Source organism: Convolutriloba macropyga, chromosome 8 (assembly GCF_964194025.1).
Source record: "Convolutriloba macropyga chromosome 8, txConMacr16.3, whole genome shotgun sequence".
NCBI classification, from domain to species: domain Eukaryota; kingdom Metazoa; phylum Xenacoelomorpha; order Acoela; family Convolutidae; genus Convolutriloba; species Convolutriloba macropyga.
In genome coordinates this window covers 51,432,421-51,451,556 of record NC_134475.1, presented here as the reverse complement: position 1 = coordinate 51,451,556, position 19,136 = coordinate 51,432,421, and the positions used below count along the sequence as shown (strand labels likewise).

Sequence of the window (19,136 nt, the reverse complement as noted above, 5' to 3'; positions counted from 1 at the left end):
AATTTGAAGTTTCTTATAAAAATCAGAATAAACTTCATGGGGCTACCAAATGATGTTTCGCTTTTTTCCTTAGATGCATAAACAAAAATTTGACTGAGAAAGAGCCGGTCTCGCATATATATTCTCTTATTTGAAAAACAAATGAACAAAAGAAAATAAACAATAAGTAGTTAACAACACAACAATAATTATAATATTAGCAACAAAACTGTTTAAATGAAAAAACATTGTTTTAATTGTTTCGAAACTGAGGATTAGTAGGATTTAAGATCCCGTTCATGCATTGGTTGGTGAAAAATTATGCATGCGCTTAGCTAAAGCAAAATATTCGCAGGTTGTATATATATTTTGTAAACAGATATATTCTTCACACAGATTTATACAAATAGTTTTAGGCTTAACTTTGTGAAATTCAAACTTGCAAGAACACAAGGTTAAAATTACTCTATATATTTTCATATGATTTAAGCAGTCGTTATCAGAAAATAGCTGATGTTAGTTTAAATGACATGAAACAGTGACAACACTTACAAGACCGCTATAAGTTAACTAAGATGAAATATTTTCATGTAATTTATTTTAAGACCATTTGAAGCAGCTACAAAGTATATAAAGGAACCTAGTTTGGGCAATTCTTGACTTTGTTTAGACTTGGATTTAGACTTGCAAGTCTTGGCCAAGACGTGCAAAAGGCTGAAAAGTGTAAAAGGTGACATGATCATAGCTCTGAATCAGTGCTAAAATGAGACTTTTAATAAGACGTGGCCAGTTCTGAAATTGACTTGTCATTAGGTCTGTGTACATAATATGACAAAGATGTAATCTCTGATTCGTTTTTCTATTTCGTGAAAATAACCCTGAAGAGAGTGTGAGAGACAAATTTTTGAAATCACAAAGTGATATCTTTAACGCTCATTGGGCTTAATATTAATATCACTCTGTGCCCTACATATACCAATATGTCATTCCAGACTCAACAAGATAACTCTCTTTTGCAAATAAAACCTCCCGTTCGTGAATGAATCAGGCACTGAGTTCTAATTTTTTGACGAAAAATTCTGACTGTTTCTTTGAGTTTGTCAAAGCAGCTGTTAATATGGAGTTGTCTTCTTTTTTTCTCACAAAACTCCATTTTTTGATTTAGAGTTCTTAAGTGAAGTTACGAGATAAGATATGAGCGGATAAGTTGAAGAATCTGCTTAAGAAGGTCAGGGGAAACACTAATTGTAAAACATTATATATTAACATTGTCGGACCTGAATGCGTGATATGTGAACACGACGCTGTATAGGTGCTATATTCTTACTGATCTTGTTCTTTCATTCTATTAGAAACTCTTAGTTGCTCTTAGATACTCTTTTTTCGTATTCATAGCCTTCCAGAGGCTGAAAAGAACCTAGCAATGACTTTTAATGCCGATGACACAGTTTTGATAAAATTTAGTCAATCAGATGTCAGTCAGCTGGTCCTAGCATAAGAAAGCTAACGATTGGCTAAGCTAAATTTTTTTCATACAGTTCTCAAAAAAATTTGAAACAAAAGCAGTTAAATATCAATTGAGACAAATAACAAAGAAAATAAGAAATTGGCAAGGCATCTTGGAATCTTGATTGACGAGTAACTAATTTTAAAAAGATCAGATCATATTCTCTAATTGTTTCAAATAATGATTCTTTTGTGCTTTGTTCAATAGCTGAGGACGGTTTTAAATAAAAATTTAATAAATTTTGCTCACAAAACTTATGTGCAACCATTGTTACTGTATAGAGTTTTAGTTTATGGTATCGCCGCCAAGAGTGAATAAAGAAAATTAACATCAAAAATAAATATATATTGAGAATTATATTTGAAAAGCGTAAATTTGATTCAATTGAGAACTTCAGAATTGCAGCAAAAAGTTAGAACATAGGGGATTTACATTCATTTGAGATTTTAAAAATAAGTTATAATAAATTATGGGAGTTAAATGAGTGCAGTAAAAATACTGACTTAACAGAAGATCATTTCAAAAAGATAAAACAATACTAAAATTTTGACCTCTTTTAACTGAAGAAATGGCAAAACTGTTGACGTTAGTTTGCAACGATTTTGCTCATCGGTTCAGCGAAAGTTTCATTTTAGGTAGTGCTGATTTGCCACCAGTTCTTTGCTGAGTTTTGTTTTCATGTCTACGAATTTACTGCTTCTTGGGGAACCACACGACGAGGCAATACTGCCTTTTGTTGTTCACTCTGTTCAGTACAAAGTCTGTACAAAAAGTGTAAAAAACGTATATATTTTTCGTTTTTCTGATCCGAAAACAGTTTATTATTATTATATCCTATGCATATCTTACGTGACTGTAATTGAAGGCATTGATAACTTCTGCCGTTTATCGAGAACTTTGTAGCCTGATTTTAGAAGTGACTTCTGCACAGTCACGTAAGCTTGCTTAAAACCCGCAACTTGCACGTTTTAAAAAGACGGAAGTCAATAAAAGTCAACTTGTGTCCGTGTATACAAAACTTTGCATTTGAACTTCTGGCACTGCCTGATTTTTGGCATTTTGTAACCTGCACGTGCGTGTTTTAAGTTTTGGTTTCGAGCGATTACAAACGTCAACATCAGTTTTATCATGATCTCTCATAGGAAGTGAGTAAAATGAATTTAAAATGGCAATATACGTAGATAAACTTAATTGTGAGCATTAACAATCTTGTTTAAGAAAGGTGACTATGATTCGATGAAACAGACTTATGATTCGATGCAGGGCGACAAACAGTACGGCCCAGACCATATAATTAACGTTTGAAAGCCCCCCCCCCCCCCGACGTTAAAATGCCACAAAATTTCTATTCATATTTCCACTACCTCACCTAGCGCTTCTCGGCTGATTTGTTCATACTAGATTACTATGCACATATATTTCCTTGCATTAACGATTATTCACACTTTTAATGGGCTTTCTAAATCGATTTTCCACCATGAAATTACAATAATAGCTCTAGCTCATTTAAATTGTTAGGAATTGCGGCGCTGTTTTGACACAAAATCGCGTCTTCCGCTATTAAGCTATCTACTTTAACCATCTAGAATTCAAGGCTTTTATAGTCTTACGCAGGTTTGAACTTTCCAATATTTTAGAACCAAGTAGCCTGTCTGCTATCAGAAATATTAATAGCAACTGTGTTAGATTATACCGCCTTAATATCAATTTGGATTGGAATGAGTTCATATTTTATGCAAATTGTGCCATTTTTCGCTAACCTGGTCGGCTAAAATTTTTCCACATTACGGCGAGAGAAGATAAAATTCTGTCATGATTTCCCCTGATATCGTTTTAAGCATAATTGTTAATGCAATTTGGGAAATTTCCTCAAAATGCTGGGCAAATATTTGTGGGGCAGGAATTATGTACTCACCTCAAATAGAATTGGGGTTGACCTTTATTGAAATATACATTTTGACATTTTTTCACGCAATTATTTATTACCATGACGACGGGCACTGCTTCTTTCAACGTTATTTCTATCTTAATGTCACTAAAAGAGCATATATTTGTTGCTTTTGACTTACAGAATCTAGTTACTCTTTTGTTCAAGGTAAGTGTCAACTAGACAATCCCAATAAAGTTCCAAGTTAAAAAACCTGTAATTTAAAAACCTTTAACAATTGTCCATACGCCACGTTTCGGCTGTTGCACTTTCTGATACAAGAAGCTATTTCTGTTCATGAAAAAATTGATACTAGCATCATAACAAGACAGAAAACGAAATCAAATAAAAACAACAAGCCTTAATTACGAAAAAAACTCAATATCTATCCATTTTTTTCAGAAAAAGCTTAATAACAAAATCCAATTAGCATCAGATAAAACGTAATTAAAACAAATTGACTTGCAGTTCAACAAAAAGGATATAGGACTTCTCTTTTTTGAAAAATATTAACATGTAGACAAAAACAAAAAAGGCAAAGTTAACAAATACGTTTATCCTTTGTGCAAACAACTTTTTTAAGAAATGAAAATCCTTAGCTATCAACTGAAATCCTTAACTGAATTCATATGACCCTCCATAGGCAACCATTGCGACCATTGATTATCCAGAATGTCAACGGTGTCGAAGGACACGGTGTCAAATGAGGAAACGGTGTCAAAGCCTATAAAGTCAAATTCTGCTCACTAAAATTATCAAATTGATTCAACTGTTCCTTTTTTACCGCCAATCGAGTGATATCTGACTTGTGATTAGGTTGGTAATCAAGAAAAAGGGTGTCAAATGCTTTATAATCACAATCATTTCACTAAAAACATTGAACATTCTTTCAACGCCAATAATGTGATAAATAAAATTTCAGTGTTGTGATAATCGGACATTCTAACTCACTAGAAAGAGAATGTGATCTCCCAATTTGCAGAGACAGCGCTACAAGGTGATAGAATTGAGATAACTATGGTGAATCGGAAAAAAACCAAGATTTTTTTAAAAGCAATTTTCTTAAAATCATTTGTAAAAACAACCACAGGGTTTCAATTAAAACGCAGTGAATTGTCAACTGTTTACTGCATATTGAACATGTTAGTACTACGGCTATGTCAAAAGACTTCAAAACAAACCCTCGGATATCAACTAAAAACTGCATTATAGGACTACAAAAATATCCACAAGTGTTGGCAAAATTCAGAAAACATAATATCTTTTCGTTTGGCCTCATTTTAATATAAATGGAACCTCCCATTTACTTAAAATCGCTAAGTGAAAATAGCGAGTGAAAAGTTTTATCTGTAATAAAACAGATAATCTAAATACAAACCAATTCAATTTTTGTTGCGAATGCCAACGGTCAGACAAAACGGGCCTCGATAGCATTGAGGGGCTGTTTAAAAAGTTCGTTCTACCAAATAAACATTTTCGTGAAAGAAACTCCTAATACATCAAAAACTAAATGATGCATTTTTGACTAAAACCGATACAAATTAGCGAAAACCCGCCAAATTGTTAGTTCCCAAACACTTTTTTAATAATTTGAGGTAAAGTTAATTCTAATCCTTGTAAACGATTATCGCGTCAGCGTTTTCAGGTCAACACTTCCGTTAAATTTGAACAAAGAGAGCTTAAGAAGCTTATTTGGTGCCAATATTGATGAAAAATGAACAATATGTCAACTTTCCAAAATTTCGGCAAAATTTTAGTTAGAAGAATTGGTACAAACAATTGTATTCCTCGTAAGAAGCAAAGTTCAAAAAACTCTAAACTATAAATGTATTGATCCGCGAATATTCACTTAACAAAAAAACAGTTGAGGATATAGTTCTTCCCCCACTAATGTGGGCTGGAAGTAAAAACAGCCGTAGAGTAGTAGTCGAAAACAAATCCAATTAATCGGAAACCTTAAACTACTATTTTTTGTGGAATTTTTTAAACAAAAAATTGAAAACTTAATAGGCACTCCCAAGTCTATTTGACGCCCTGAAATACGCAATGTTGGTGTCCCTAACAATGGAGCCAACCTTAAAATGATCTGATAACAAACATGTAAAATGTATTCTATTTTCCAAACTTTGCACCACTTCATTTAAGATCCGTCCAAAGTTTAAGCCATCTTTTTTCTCAATTTCCGGAGCCTCATCACTCTTTTTACAATTTTGTCGTAATTTTGGTAGTGTATTTTTGCACTGTTTTGCTTTAAATTTTGTTAAAATTTTTTTCCGAATGCGGTCGATGGTTGTAGAAATAATGTTATAATCTGAAACAAATGTATTTTTAAGGACTTTATCAACTCATCACAAGTTACGCTAGGAAATTTTTCGGGGTTATAAATATTTTTTAATGTCCAGTGGATTTCCAATTACCGTCTTTGAGTGTTTTGATCCGTTTTTGTTCAAATTTGGATAAAAGTTTTTACTAATGGCAACAAAAATAAGTTTTTGCAAAATCGAATTTTTGTCTTATATCTCATCTCCCATAGATTCAAAACAAATTTTTTTTCTTTTCGTATGAAAAAAGGTCACTTGTTCACCTTTTGATTACAAGTTGCTTTAAAATTTTCTTACCGTTAGGAGCTATTAGTTTTTTCAGCTGCTGTTTTTTTCATTTTGTTTTGAGAAAATAAGGATTTAGTAAAATAGTTTTTTGTGCGATCCTTATTTTGAAGTTTTTTGAGAGAAACAGTTAGCAGGTAGTGTAATAGTTGTCATATTAAACAGCTAGAACAATTTTATTCTGGATTGTTATAATTGTTATGTCATGAAAACGTTCAAGGCCATTCAACAGAAAGCAACTTTCTGGGACTAAGTTTTCGTTTCAATTTTGAATTGCACATAAAAATTTGAGCATTACTTTTTTTGAAATACGATAATAACTCAATTTGAGTTTTTCTCAAGGTTACGTTTAGACTGTAAAACTGCTTTGCTTGACCATGGAAAAATATTGCATATATTTCAACCAATAGACGCTGAACCTGTTATATTTGAAACTCATGAATATTAATTTTTGGTTTTCTTTCAAAACAATCTTTTTTAAACGTTTATTAATCCGGTTATCTGGTAAAAAACATTGGGGCACTTTTGGGCAAAAATGCTCCTCTCATTTTTTAAAAAATAGGAAATCGAATTTTTGGGTTTTCTTTTGAATCAATCTTTTCTTTAATTGGTTTTTATTCCGGTTCTCTGATGAAAAAAGTTTTTTCCGTTACAATTGTTATTGAATATTGTGCACTAAGTGGTTTTATTCTCATACTTCTCAAAACGTTGCTGACAAATAATTTTTGTTTGATCATATCAATTAAACGTGGATATTAGCTACAGCTCTAAACAATCTGAAGTAATCTTGAATTCATGCCTAAAAATTTAATTTGGGCCTTTGTTTTTCAAAATCAATTGAGACATATTCAGGTTACAAATACACAAACTATTATAAAAGTTTTTGCAGTTTTTTTCCTGTGTTGATAGTTTCTGTGGCCTGGTTGTCTGGAGGAAATGCCGTTTTCAAATTTAAACCTCACTCGTTTTTAGATCTGAATTTTTCAAAATATTGTGTGTCTGAGAAATCTTGGTTGAACTTGAATTACACTGTAAATCTGTATAACACCTTTGTTCCGGAGTGACTTCACTAAAAACAATTTCTTGTGGCTCATTCAAAAAAATTATCTCAGTTCTGTTCAATGTCCAAGCAAAAAAGTCGCAAGAGAAGAGAGGTTTTAGGAAAACGTTCGGAGGAATTTTAACTATTCTACAGAGATAATTGAACCAAAAAAACAGCTTCCTTAGCATCCAATTATAAATATCTATTTGGAAAAGTCAATATGACGGAATATTTTGAAAATATTATGGCAGATATCGGCAAGATTTTGAACAAAAATGTTGTCATAATGAACAGCTAGGAGAACAATTTTAGTCTGGAGAGAGCCAATGGCGTCTAAAAAATTTTTGGACGGAAAAACTAGAAACTTCTAGAACGGGTAGAGAATATTTGATTGTTATAATTGTTATGACGTGAAAACGTTCGAATTTCTTCGAGCAATTTACTGGGATTAAGCTTTCGTTCCTCTTTTGAATTGCACATAAAATATTTGAGCGTTATTTTTATTAAATTTTGATAACAACTGAATTTGAGTTTTTCTCCAGTTTTCATATAGACTATTAAATGCTGCTTTGGTTGACCATTGACAAGCATTTCATATCTTTAAACCGAAAAACGCTGAGCCTGTGAAAATCATAAACTTTTATTTTTAAGTTTTCTTTCAACTCAATCTTTTCTTTAAATGTTTATTCATCGTGTTATCTGGTAAAAAAAAAATTGGGGCAATTGTGAGCAAAAATGCTTTTCTCATATTTGAAAATTATGCAATTGAGTTTTTTGGTTTTCTTTCGATTCAATTTTTTTCTTTAAGGGTTTATTCATCCAAATCTCTGATGAAAAAAGTTTTTTCCGTTACAATTATTATTCAATATTGTGCATTAAAGGGTTTCATTCTTATATTTCTCAAAGCATTGCTGACAAATACTTTTTGTTTGATCAGGTCACTCAAACATGGATAATGGCTACAGCTCTAAAGATTTTGAAGCGATCTTGAACTCATGCCTAAAAAATTAATTTGGGCCTTTATTTTTTTCAAAATTAATTGAGACATATTCAGGTTACAAATAACAAAACTATTATTAAAATTTTTGTAGTTTTTTTCCTGTGCAGATAGTTTGTATGGCCTAGTTGTCTGAATGTCCGTGTTCAAAGTCGTAGATCACGCGTTAATAGACCTGAATTGTTCAAATTGTTGTATAACTGAAAATTCTTGGTTTAATTTGTAATCCCCTATAAATCTGTATAACACATTTTTTCCGTAGTGACTTCACTAAAAACATCTTCTTGTGGCTCATTTCACAAAAATTAGCTCCAGTTCTGTTCAGTGGCCGAGCAAAAAAGTCGCAAGGGAAGGGAGGTTTTCGAAAAACGTTCGGAGGAATTTTATCCATTCTGCAGAGATAATTGAACCAAAAAATCAGCTTCATTAGAATCTAATTGGAATTATCTATTGGGGAAATTCAATGACGAAGTTTTTTGAAAATTTTTTGGCAGATATCGGCAAACAAATTTTATGAAAATATATTTTTTGTTTGAAACTCAATCAACCAATTTTTAATTTTATACTAAAATTGAAGTTTCCTGGCGAAACTTTAATAAAATTATTCCAGTTTCCCTTAACATTTGAAAAAACATTTGTTTCCTCTAAGAGAGGTGGAGAAAGTAGACCATTTGGGAACAATATATAAAATTCGAAAACATTAATACCTAACTGTGGATATAGTGAATCTGAAACACAAACTTAAATTGATGGGTTTTTTGTACATTCTTACGAAATTGAAATAAACACAGGTTTTAAAAATCTTTCGCACACGGATTTCAGAGGAAAAGCAAGAAATTGACATAATATATCAAATCATTGCCTATCGTATTTGTTTGATTTCCTTGTTTGTTTTCTTTTGTTTGATGATCTTGTTGCTTTATAGTTATTCCCTTTAGTTTTTTTTCCAGTGCTCAAGACAGAAAATTGAATATTTGGGGACTAGAAACTGTCTTTTGATGCAAAAGTTCTACAGTGCAGCTTTCGTTGGACGAAGACGAGAATTGTTAAGTTTCTTGTATGTGATCATTGTGTATTTTTTTAGATCACCATAATCACAATTTTCTTTCATCGAAAAAAAATATCAATTATAAATTCAAATCCGCCTATGCACCAGGGTCAGGTGCAATGTTCAAAGCTGCCAAATTTACTGAAATCGAAGCATAATGTTCAATTCCTTGCACAATTAAAAGCTAGGCAACTTTTCTATTTTTTCACGGTAGCAAAAGAAGATTCGTGACGCAAATTTCACAAAAACTGCTGCCGAGGAACAACTGCCGTCAAAATGTAGACTGGGCACATCGTGCTAAAAGCAACTATTAAGCCAAGTTTGTTCCACCAACAGCGGTGTAAGTTAAGCGCCCATGATTAACTGTATTCTCTGACGGCCAATGGCAGCACAACTATCACACATTGTGAAAAAATAACTGTGTACGGAACACTCGCACTACATAATATATTGAAATCATAGAAAAAAATTAGCTGAAGCACATCCTTTTTTTGATGTTTTTCGATAATCAGCCAAAAATTGTTTCCAATTTGTTAATTAGCGCTAATGGATGCGTTTTCTCATCCGAAATTAGTTCTTTTGATTTTATGTGTTTTAATTTACTTCAAAACTATTTGAAATTTTCTTCAAAATTACATTGATCATTCTAAGGAATATTATTGCATTTTCTCTATTGTCATGAACAGTATTTAAGGCTTTTTCGCTTTCCTAAGACCCCTATATGTACACTTTTGTGATATAGGAATATTGACTTTGTCTTCTTGTATCATCTCTGAATGCATAATTTGCAAAATTTTTCTCATGACCTGTTGTAAGATTATTGTAGAACTTAGCATTCGTGCGATGTTTGTAACACTGGATACCTGGCTTGCTTTTGGCATGAATTCAGTGAACTCAGGTCAGTTTGATCTCCAACAATTGTCTGGTCTGATTGATGTTTCATGAAATTATTTATGACAAGTAAATAATTTTCATAAAAGGTGTTGCATTGGCAAATTAGGCAGGAGACACGCCTTGACCACTTTTAAAACTAAGTAAAAAAAGTGTAGATCTCTAGCTTTTTTTTTTAAATTTTACTGAAAAACAGTACAGATTACATCACTTGAATGGGTAAAAATGTGTAATAAATGCGCTGAAAAGTGCTGAAATTTTTAAAAGCGGCTGAACCATAAGAGACCATAAAATCACAGATACTATTACGTAATAGGTGTCGAAATGTACCAAATTTATTCAAGAAATCCGGTGAAAACTTGCAAAAAAATCAGAGCATTCGGCTCATGTCAGTTCATTCAACGCATTCCGCTCGTTTCTCAAAAAATGCTGAAATGGTGTTGATACTTCAAACAGGGAACGAGTCGAACAAACTATAAATTTAATTCATCTTTTTTAGTATATCATTTTCCCCTTTGCAGCTTAAATAAAGGTATTAGTGATTTCAAGCAAGTTTACGTTGCTGGATGGGTTTTTCTTTTTGAAAGCTACCGAACGTAACACAACACGATGAGTAAACAAAACTCGTCTGTTGATGGTTTTTCCTGCAACATTATATCAAAAAAGTTGCCATGATATAGGACAAGTTACGGCACTCAGAAATTCAGAAATTCAAATTAGAACTGGCATTAGTACATACAGCTGTTGTTGAACATTGGTGGGTACTGCAACTGAACAAAAAACAAGTCTTTTGAGAAGCATTGTATTTTCGCTCGAAATTGTGGCTCGGGTTTCTAAACCTCAAGACCGTTAAAAGCCTATTAAAATCATCAGTTTTGCTCACCTCTTATTGTTTTTTAAAGTGTTCAGTAGCTCATAAACAAGCAGTTTTTATTTAAAACAATTACATACCGGTCGTTTTCATTCTCAGTTGATTGCCATGTGTTTTTTGAAAAAAATATGCCGGTGATTTGCTTAATTTTTGTTTCAATCAGTAGAAAATTGGTCTTCTTCGAAGTTTTCCAGAGTAGTATTTCATAATTAACAACAAGTTGCATATATGACTTGAATACATGTACGAGCTCTTTGATGGCTAAAATGAACATTAAATTTTAAAAAATTGGATTTTCTTAATAGATTTTGTCAATTTTAAAGTAACTGTTTTCAAACGTTAGTCGGAAATTAGACAACTGTCACGGAGAGCAGCTGGATATCTGAATTCTCTGCCTGTCTTTAACCCATTTTTCCTGTTGTCAAAGTATTTGCAGTATCGATGCTGCTCATCTTAAGAGTTTTTGTTTTTCAAAACTGTCCTTGCAGTCTTTCTTTGGAAATAATTTCAAAGACTCTGTTTTCCTTCTCTCAGTCTCTTAAACACAACACTACTATGATGAATACTGGTACCCTAAAGCCTATTATAGCAATGGTCAACTGTATCGGATGCTTTTCGCAGGTCTAAAGAACCCAATAGAGCGATGGAGTTTGTTTTTCAATTTTTTCAACCTGTTTTCTACAAAATGAGCCGATGCATCAACTGTGTGAACATTTTCAGGCGGTAATGAGTGGTATTAAGGAGTATAACTGTTTTACTGCAGCAATCGGATGTCCATCTAGTTGTTTCAAAATGAATTGGAGTACACTCTGTCAAAATTATTGCAATTGAGCGTCAGAACAACATAAAAAGAAAAACAAAATGAATGCTTTTTAAATCTCTCTAAATTTCTCACGACAGTTGCATAGAACAGCTGCTCAAAAAGAAGCCGATACTGTCAAAATACAGTAGCCACCAATTAGTTTCCAAAAATTTGTATCTACTTACTTTTGAACTCTTACTAAACCACACACTTACATTTTGAGCTCATGTGAATATATGTGGAAAACGTTTGAAAACATTCATTTTCACGCAGGCTGCTGGAAGCGCAAAAATTCCGTTTTCAAGAAAAGCTGAAAGAATTACAATTTTAGGCGTCTTTTTCTCGTCACAATTTTACTGTAGTTGATTTGTTTATCAACACAACTAACATTGATATTTTTTTTGAAATTTAAAAAATCTTGAGATAATTTGTTTTGTTGATAGCTGATAAACGTTTTTCTTTTATTTTTCCTCAAATTTAGAAATTCTTTGATAATTTCCAGGGTCAACAGAATTTTGATAGAATCAATAGATTATATTTATTTGATTTGCAGAGGTATTCGCCCTATTTTAGACGGGTTCAATTGATCGTAAAGTTGTCTAAAATTTGTTTGCTCTAAAAAGAGAAAGGATAACTCTCTTCCAAAAGTCTAAACCAACACTCAATTGAGGGGGCGCAAGCTATTCACGTCTCCAAAAGTTTTGTTTTCCAATTTAGAGTTAATTCCAATCATTTAATTCGAAGTATCAATAAATCGTTTTGTTTTGATCCTTCTTTTTGGATTTTTCTCAAGCAGCTCAATCGTTTTTGTATTAGAACTTTATTATCTAAATTGCATGATTTTCGCAAAGTTAAAACTTTTTCATAAATTTGAAGAGAATCAATAATTAATATCGTATAAAACCACAAAATATCCCTTCTGGATAAATTTACAAAACACCTTTTTATGACGCCAGTTTTTTTATAAGCCTGTTTCTACTATTTCAAAGGTTTAATTCGAAGGTTCAAAGTAGACGTAACATTTTATTTTCCAATTTAACAGATGTTAGTATCACTTTCAGAGGTTTACTTTCATGAAAAAAGCAATCAGGCTTAAAAACCTAATAATTGTGGTATATGCAAAAAAAAATTAGCAGGGTTACAAAAAAAAATGCGTAAAGTCTTTTTAAATACATTTTACCTGATGTCAAAGCAAGTGAAGTGTCAAAGCTTCTCATCTCTAGAGTTTGTGTTTTTTCAAAGATGTCCATGCATTCGTTCTTTGGAAAAATTTCGATGACTCTGTTTTCCTTCTCTTAAAGGCGATTCCATTCTTGTGTTAATTGGTCCTCTAAAGCCTATGATAGCTATGATCAAATCTCTCGAAAGCTTTTTGCAGTGTACAAAGTCCCAATAGAGCGCTGGGGTTTGTTCTTCAATATGTTCCAACTGTTTTCTCTTGAGACAATGCATCAACTGTTTGGATATTGCGAGGCGGTGATTGGTAGCATTTTGAAGTATAACTGTTTTACTGCTACAATCAGATGTCCATCTATTTGTTTCAAAACTATTAGGAGTACACTCTGTCAGTTTAAATGCAATGGAGCGTCAGATGAACATAAATAAAAGAAAAAAGCTTGAATACTTTTTCTCCCTAATTTTCTCATGGCAATTGCATTGACAAGCTCTTCAAAAAGAAGCCAATACTGTCACAATATAGTAGCCACCAATTAGTTTCCAAAAATTTGAATCTAAAATTTTGTTTCTTTACAGATATTTTCTGAACAAATTTTTGCTTGGGCTCTAAAGCACGTAATTAAAAAAAATCGAGGTTAGCAGTAGTCTTCTGACTTTAATCTCACTTTTACTTTTTTACTCTTACTAGATCTCACACTTACTTTTCGAGCTCGTGTGATTATTCCTGGAAAACGATTGAAAAAATTTATTTTCACTCATGCAGTTTGAAGCGTAAAGTTCCGCGATCAAGATGAACTGAAAGAATTACGATGTTATGCGTCTCTTTTTTTCTTCGACTTTTTTATAAAGTCGATTGTTTTTATCAATACAACTAACATTGATAGTTTTTTGAGTTGTTGACAATTTTCAGGAATTTTTTTTGCTGGTCGCTGATAACCGTTTCTCTATTATTCTTCCTCAAATCTAAAATTTTTTCATTCTACAAAAAAGACAGGATAAGTCTCTTCGAAAAGTCTAAACCAACACTCAATTGAGGACGCGCATGCTATTGACTTCTCCGAAGAGTTTTGTTTTCGTTTTTAGAAGTAATTCCGTTATTTTAATTGGAAGCATCAATAAATTGTTTTGTCTTGATCCGTTTTTGAATCCTTCGCAAGCAGTTTAATCATTTTTTGTAAATTTAAAAGTATCTTTTTTTAATTCACCCGGAACCTGCATTCAAAACACAGAAAACTTTCTTCAGAACACGCTGCTGTTGGAGATTTGTGTTTATCAACATGTTCAGGGAACTTTCCCAGGGAAAAAATATAAAAGTTTGAAGCAATTCCGAAATCTTAACATATTTCTTTAATATTGCACTGAAAAGTTTAATAGATGCCATAATCATAACTGGCCATAGTGAATATCTTTATGTGTAGTATAAAATTTTTTACGATTTGGTTCTGCAATATTTTGAGACTCAGAAGCGGGCATACGAATGCGTCAACTTGGCTTCAGGTCTAAACGTTTGATGCATCATAGCATTTTTTAAAATAAAAGAGCTCAATTTATCCCTTGATTCGAAATTTTTTTGACCTACAGAACTACTCAATTTTGCACCAGGCTGATTATAATAATTACTAGTAATAACCATTGGTCTGTTCATAATGTGAGATATGGCAGAGCTCAGATGAGGTCACAACAACACCTTTGTCGATAATGGGCGGACCTGAACAACTTTCCAAAGTCTCTCTCGCTAATTAAGCGATTCTTCCTCTAATGATATTTCCTTTTTGTTATCACGCTTGTCAAATTTGATTTACTTCTGCTTTATGCGAACTCATATCTCTGCTGAGGAAATATCCCAAAAGTTATCAGGGCAGAAAACTTTCGCATGAATTATGATTAATTTAATAAACGAGTTACCTTGCATCCATTTTGCTAGAAATTGAATAAATTTTAGCCCAGAAAGTTGTTGACAGTTTCTTTATTATTTAAGTGATCAAAGAATTTTATAACTTGCTCAATTTTTCCTTCTTTTCTTTATAAAACTTCATTTTTTATACAATCTATGTTCTTAAATTGTGACCGTATAAAAGACGGAGCTAGTAGAGAACCATAAAACTTTATGGGCCTTAAAGCAGTTTAGAATATTTGCTATCAGACTGCGGTAACACACAATTTTAAAATTGAAAAGGAAAATTTCTCAGAAATTGAATGACATCAGAAAAGTAAAAAAAAAAACATCTTATTTTTGCCTGTAATTTCAACTGAGATCAGGTAAGCCTGGCATTTTGCCTCCTTTTAACTTACGGCATTTTATTTATCTTGGGATGCTTTTAATGGTGAAGTTGTATTAAGGTTTATTGTAGAAACTTTCCATAATATACCTTCAATTAATTCTAGACAGTTCAATTCACTCTTGTCCCAATTCATTCTATCCCTTCACATAATAACAAAATTTAGCACACTACAATTAGAAATCTTGATTAAAACTATTTTAATCTTAATTGTTTTCACGATATTCTTGAGTCTATGACCTTCAGTGTAACTACACACAAAATTTCTGAAAATGTCATGACCCCTACGAAGGCAAAATTGTATCTCGTAAAAAGATCCCATTTCGCATTTCAATCTGTTTTTATCTTCAGACCGCTACTTATCCATAACAAAGATGTTAAAGATAGCGGAAACTGTAGCTCTCCTCTGAGAATAATAGCTAACAATTCCAATTAGACCCTACCAATTACTTGCGGAATATTATTCAATTGACTCAGAAAAAGACCAATAATTTTCAAGTTCAGACGGCTATTCAGAGTATAGATTTACATAATTCACCACTCAAATTGAAATTCACACTAATTCGTTATTTAAAAAAAAAGAAATCTGTTCGCCATTTTGAAGGATGAAAGCGCAGAATTTGCGCATTATTTGTTCATTTTCTTCTTGACTCAAACGGACCTGTTCATTTGTGATCGTTCTCTTGGTCAGTTCAAATAAGATTGAGCAACCTCTAAGTACCTCGCGGGCGTATAAAGGGCGAAAGATAAGCCAAAACGGACATAGGAAATAGTTACCCGATAACTTGATTTACCCCCCCCCCCCCCGTCCCGTTCATTATAAACCACCACCACCACCACCACCACTAACCCCACCAACAACAGCAACAAAACTGATGGCTTGTCAGACAATTTGTGAATAAATGAAGTCTAATTAACCCGTTCCTTTTTGTTCGCCACTGCAATTTTTCCGCAATTTTTCCAACAGCTCTACCCAATTTTTCAATGTCACCTTTTCACTTAGGACACGGTATGTCCAATTTAGCCCCCCGGGTAGTTGGGGAAATAAGGGGGAATTTAACAATGTTCAATTTGATAATCTTTCGCACACATTTGTTCGCATATCTATCAAGTTGTGAATTATTAACAAAAGCAACTTCCTTTCTTTGTTCAGCGGATGAACACTTTTCGAACTCAAAGTCCACTTTGTACTGAGTATGTGGTGTGATGTGTGAATAATTAATTCATCACAGTTCACATCTGTCTCTCGTCACGTAAGTCACTTTCAAAGTGTTTTTCAATTCAATTTAACCAAACTTTATGGTGTTTTTGGTTTGACTCAAAGCAACTTTGTACTAATGGTTTTTGGGATCTTTTCCGTTTGTGCCCCCCCCCCCAACTTAGTGGGCGCATATTATTTGTACCCCCAGACGCACGTGCCATTTTTACCTAATGAATTACTATGTAATAGCACGTGCTCCGTAACTGGGGGGCGCATAACGTACTGGGGGGGGGGGGGCACAAACGGAAAAGATCCGGTTTTTGTTATACGGATTTTTATAGTTTTTATCAGCACGTTACACTGATTATATCCTTAGTTGATTTACAAATGTGTCTGATTTTTGTATCAGTTAATACAGCACTACCTCCTGCAAACTGAGTTTTATTTCCAAAAAATACGTCAGCAATTCAATAATACTGCTGCCTGTTATATCCAACTGTCCAATAATTGCCAAAATTAGGTAAACTTTTGGACAATTGACTTAATCTTCACCATTAATTTTAATTAAGTTTTTTAGTTTTTACCAAGGTTTTATATTTGGACAGCTATATAAATGCATGCAAAAATGAACACTCATGAAAGTTAAGCAGATTTGGCTACTGCTTTCGACACTCGACATTAGCACTTTAGCTTGACCTTACGGCCTCGTTCCAATCTATGGACAACTCGACCGTACAAAATCATCACAATTGAGCACCACTTGTCTTCATCTTTCAGCAAAAATTTAGTGCCCGTTTTCTGTGATTTGTTAGAGAGGTGAATCATGTAACTTAACACATGAATTCTAACTATTCCGTTTTTTTTGTTCAGAAAGATTCAGAAAATGCAGAAAATTCTGAGGTATACTGAACGCCGAAAGTAGGTTACCAAAGTTGGCATCTCTTAGTTTTGCGAAGTAAAAATTCAATGTTTGACACAATATTATTCTATCTTGCAATCATATTTCGAAGAAAATCCTTACACAATTGATCCCCTACACTAATACTCTCACCTAATTATGAAATTCAAGTAAAACGCAACGTCCACCTACTAGAAATCTCAATGTAAATTTGATGAACTCCAAGATTCACACCAAAGAGAAAGTTGTCACAAGATCACAATTTAATCACATTTTTCTCTCTTTAATGTTTAACACAAGTGCAAACTTAGCCATAGTTGAACAAAATTGAAAACAGATTACATTTTGTGACAACGTTCTTTTCACTATGAAATCTGAATGGAGTTTATCAATTTTACAATAAGATAATTGGTTAAAAAGAACGTTGTGTTATACGTGAATTTCATTGGTAGGCGAGAAGACTAGTGCAGATGATCAACGGTGTAAAAATTGATTTCAACATGTGATCTTAAGTTGGAATTGTATTGTCTGAGACCGTGAATTTTATTTCGTGAAAAAATGGGTTGCTAACTTATTTTTGCGGTTCTGTATATAAGTTTTGAGGGAAAAATGCGGTAGCCAAAAAATGCTTGATTGTTCAAAGAAGTTCACCTTTAATGTTTAAAACCGTACGTTTTCTTTTTCATTTACACATAGAACTGAGAAGTTATATGAACATTGGCGGAGCAACTTATAATGCCAAATAAGAAAAACGCATTTAACAATTGAATGAATGTTAATTGTATCGCCCAATTACTTAAGACATTAGCGTTATCCAAAATTCAGCCTTTCATTCCAAGAACAGAAATACTTATCAATATCAACAAATACTCAGTCTAACAGATAAAAATAGCTCTTGAAACAGAAGTAATGAATTGCAAGACTCATCTGCAGATAAGTAGAATGAAAAAAAATTACATGAAAAATTTTTAAAATGAGGATAATATAACGAGATTTTCGTTCAATTTTAAATTTCTTTTACAAAGTGCAAAGACATTTAACTCGCACGAATATATCTACTGCCCCGGAGTACGAATGCATGGAATATTTAGCAATGAAACATGTATTTTGAATTCAGATTTGTTTCTTAATAGTACTCTGCTGATGACAAACTATATCATGCCAATTTTATGAAAGCATAATTAAATCTTATTGCATTCAAACACGCTGGATTTGCATTCTTAACTTTCAAGTGGCGTCTTATATTGCATTCTTATCTTTCAAGAGGTGTCATAGATTGGCCAAATAAAAACAAAATTGTGTAAAGCATGCAAAAAAGCCACTTTTTCATTTAACTCGCGCCACAAAAATTATCCGAGTTTCGGGATCGCGGCCACTGAGGGTGGGGGGGGGGGGGGGGGGGGGAGGGAGGGGGCGGCCACTGAGTGGCCGAGTGGAGTGCCATCCAACTGCATACCAAAGATACCAGACAACTGGGTTTTTCTTACCATTAATGAAAAGCTTGTCACCTAAGGTTTCTCATTTTTTTCCTTGTAGGTGAATCGCCCTGTCAGCCATTTTTCACAGCAAAATTCTTTAATATTGGTACTTGCACATTTCTTTGCTCAGTTTCGCTTCCTCTGAAATTCGCACAATTATAATACTACATTTTCGTTGATATTCACAGGCTGATATTCTCACATATATTTCTCACAACATAAACCACCAAGTTTTTATTATCTATAATATTTTTATTGCCATTTTTATCATTTCTGCTATCGATAAAATTAGGTTTTAACAATATTGTTAGATATTAGCATATTTAACAAAATTATTTCATAAAATTATCGTCAAAATAATTCCTTATTTAATCATTACATTAAACTGTTCTTTCATGTGATTATTTCAAGACTACACAATTGATGCAGCTGGT

At 32.9% G+C, this 19,136-nt stretch overlaps 2 protein-coding genes across 9 annotated transcripts in view; one reads left to right on the top strand and one right to left on the bottom strand.

Annotated features, from left to right (window-relative positions):
- LOC142344811 (uncharacterized) overlaps positions 1–19,136 on the bottom strand; it is a 340,173-nt gene that overhangs the window by 218,639 nt on the left and 102,398 nt on the right. The gene's annotated exons all lie outside the window — the stretch shown is intronic.
- LOC142344816 (uncharacterized) overlaps positions 1–19,136 on the top strand; it is a 136,790-nt gene that overhangs the window by 82,541 nt on the left and 35,113 nt on the right. The window contains exon 1 of one of the 6 annotated variants that reach the window (XR_012759287.1): positions 3,100–3,581. The exons of 4 other annotated variants lie outside the window; for them this stretch is intronic. The gene's annotated coding sequence lies outside the window, so the exon portion shown is untranslated. Of the gene's footprint in view, positions 1–3,099; positions 3,582–15,111; positions 16,379–19,136 lie in introns of those variants that run through there. One more of the 6 variants, XR_012759289.1, reaches the window with a different exon arrangement.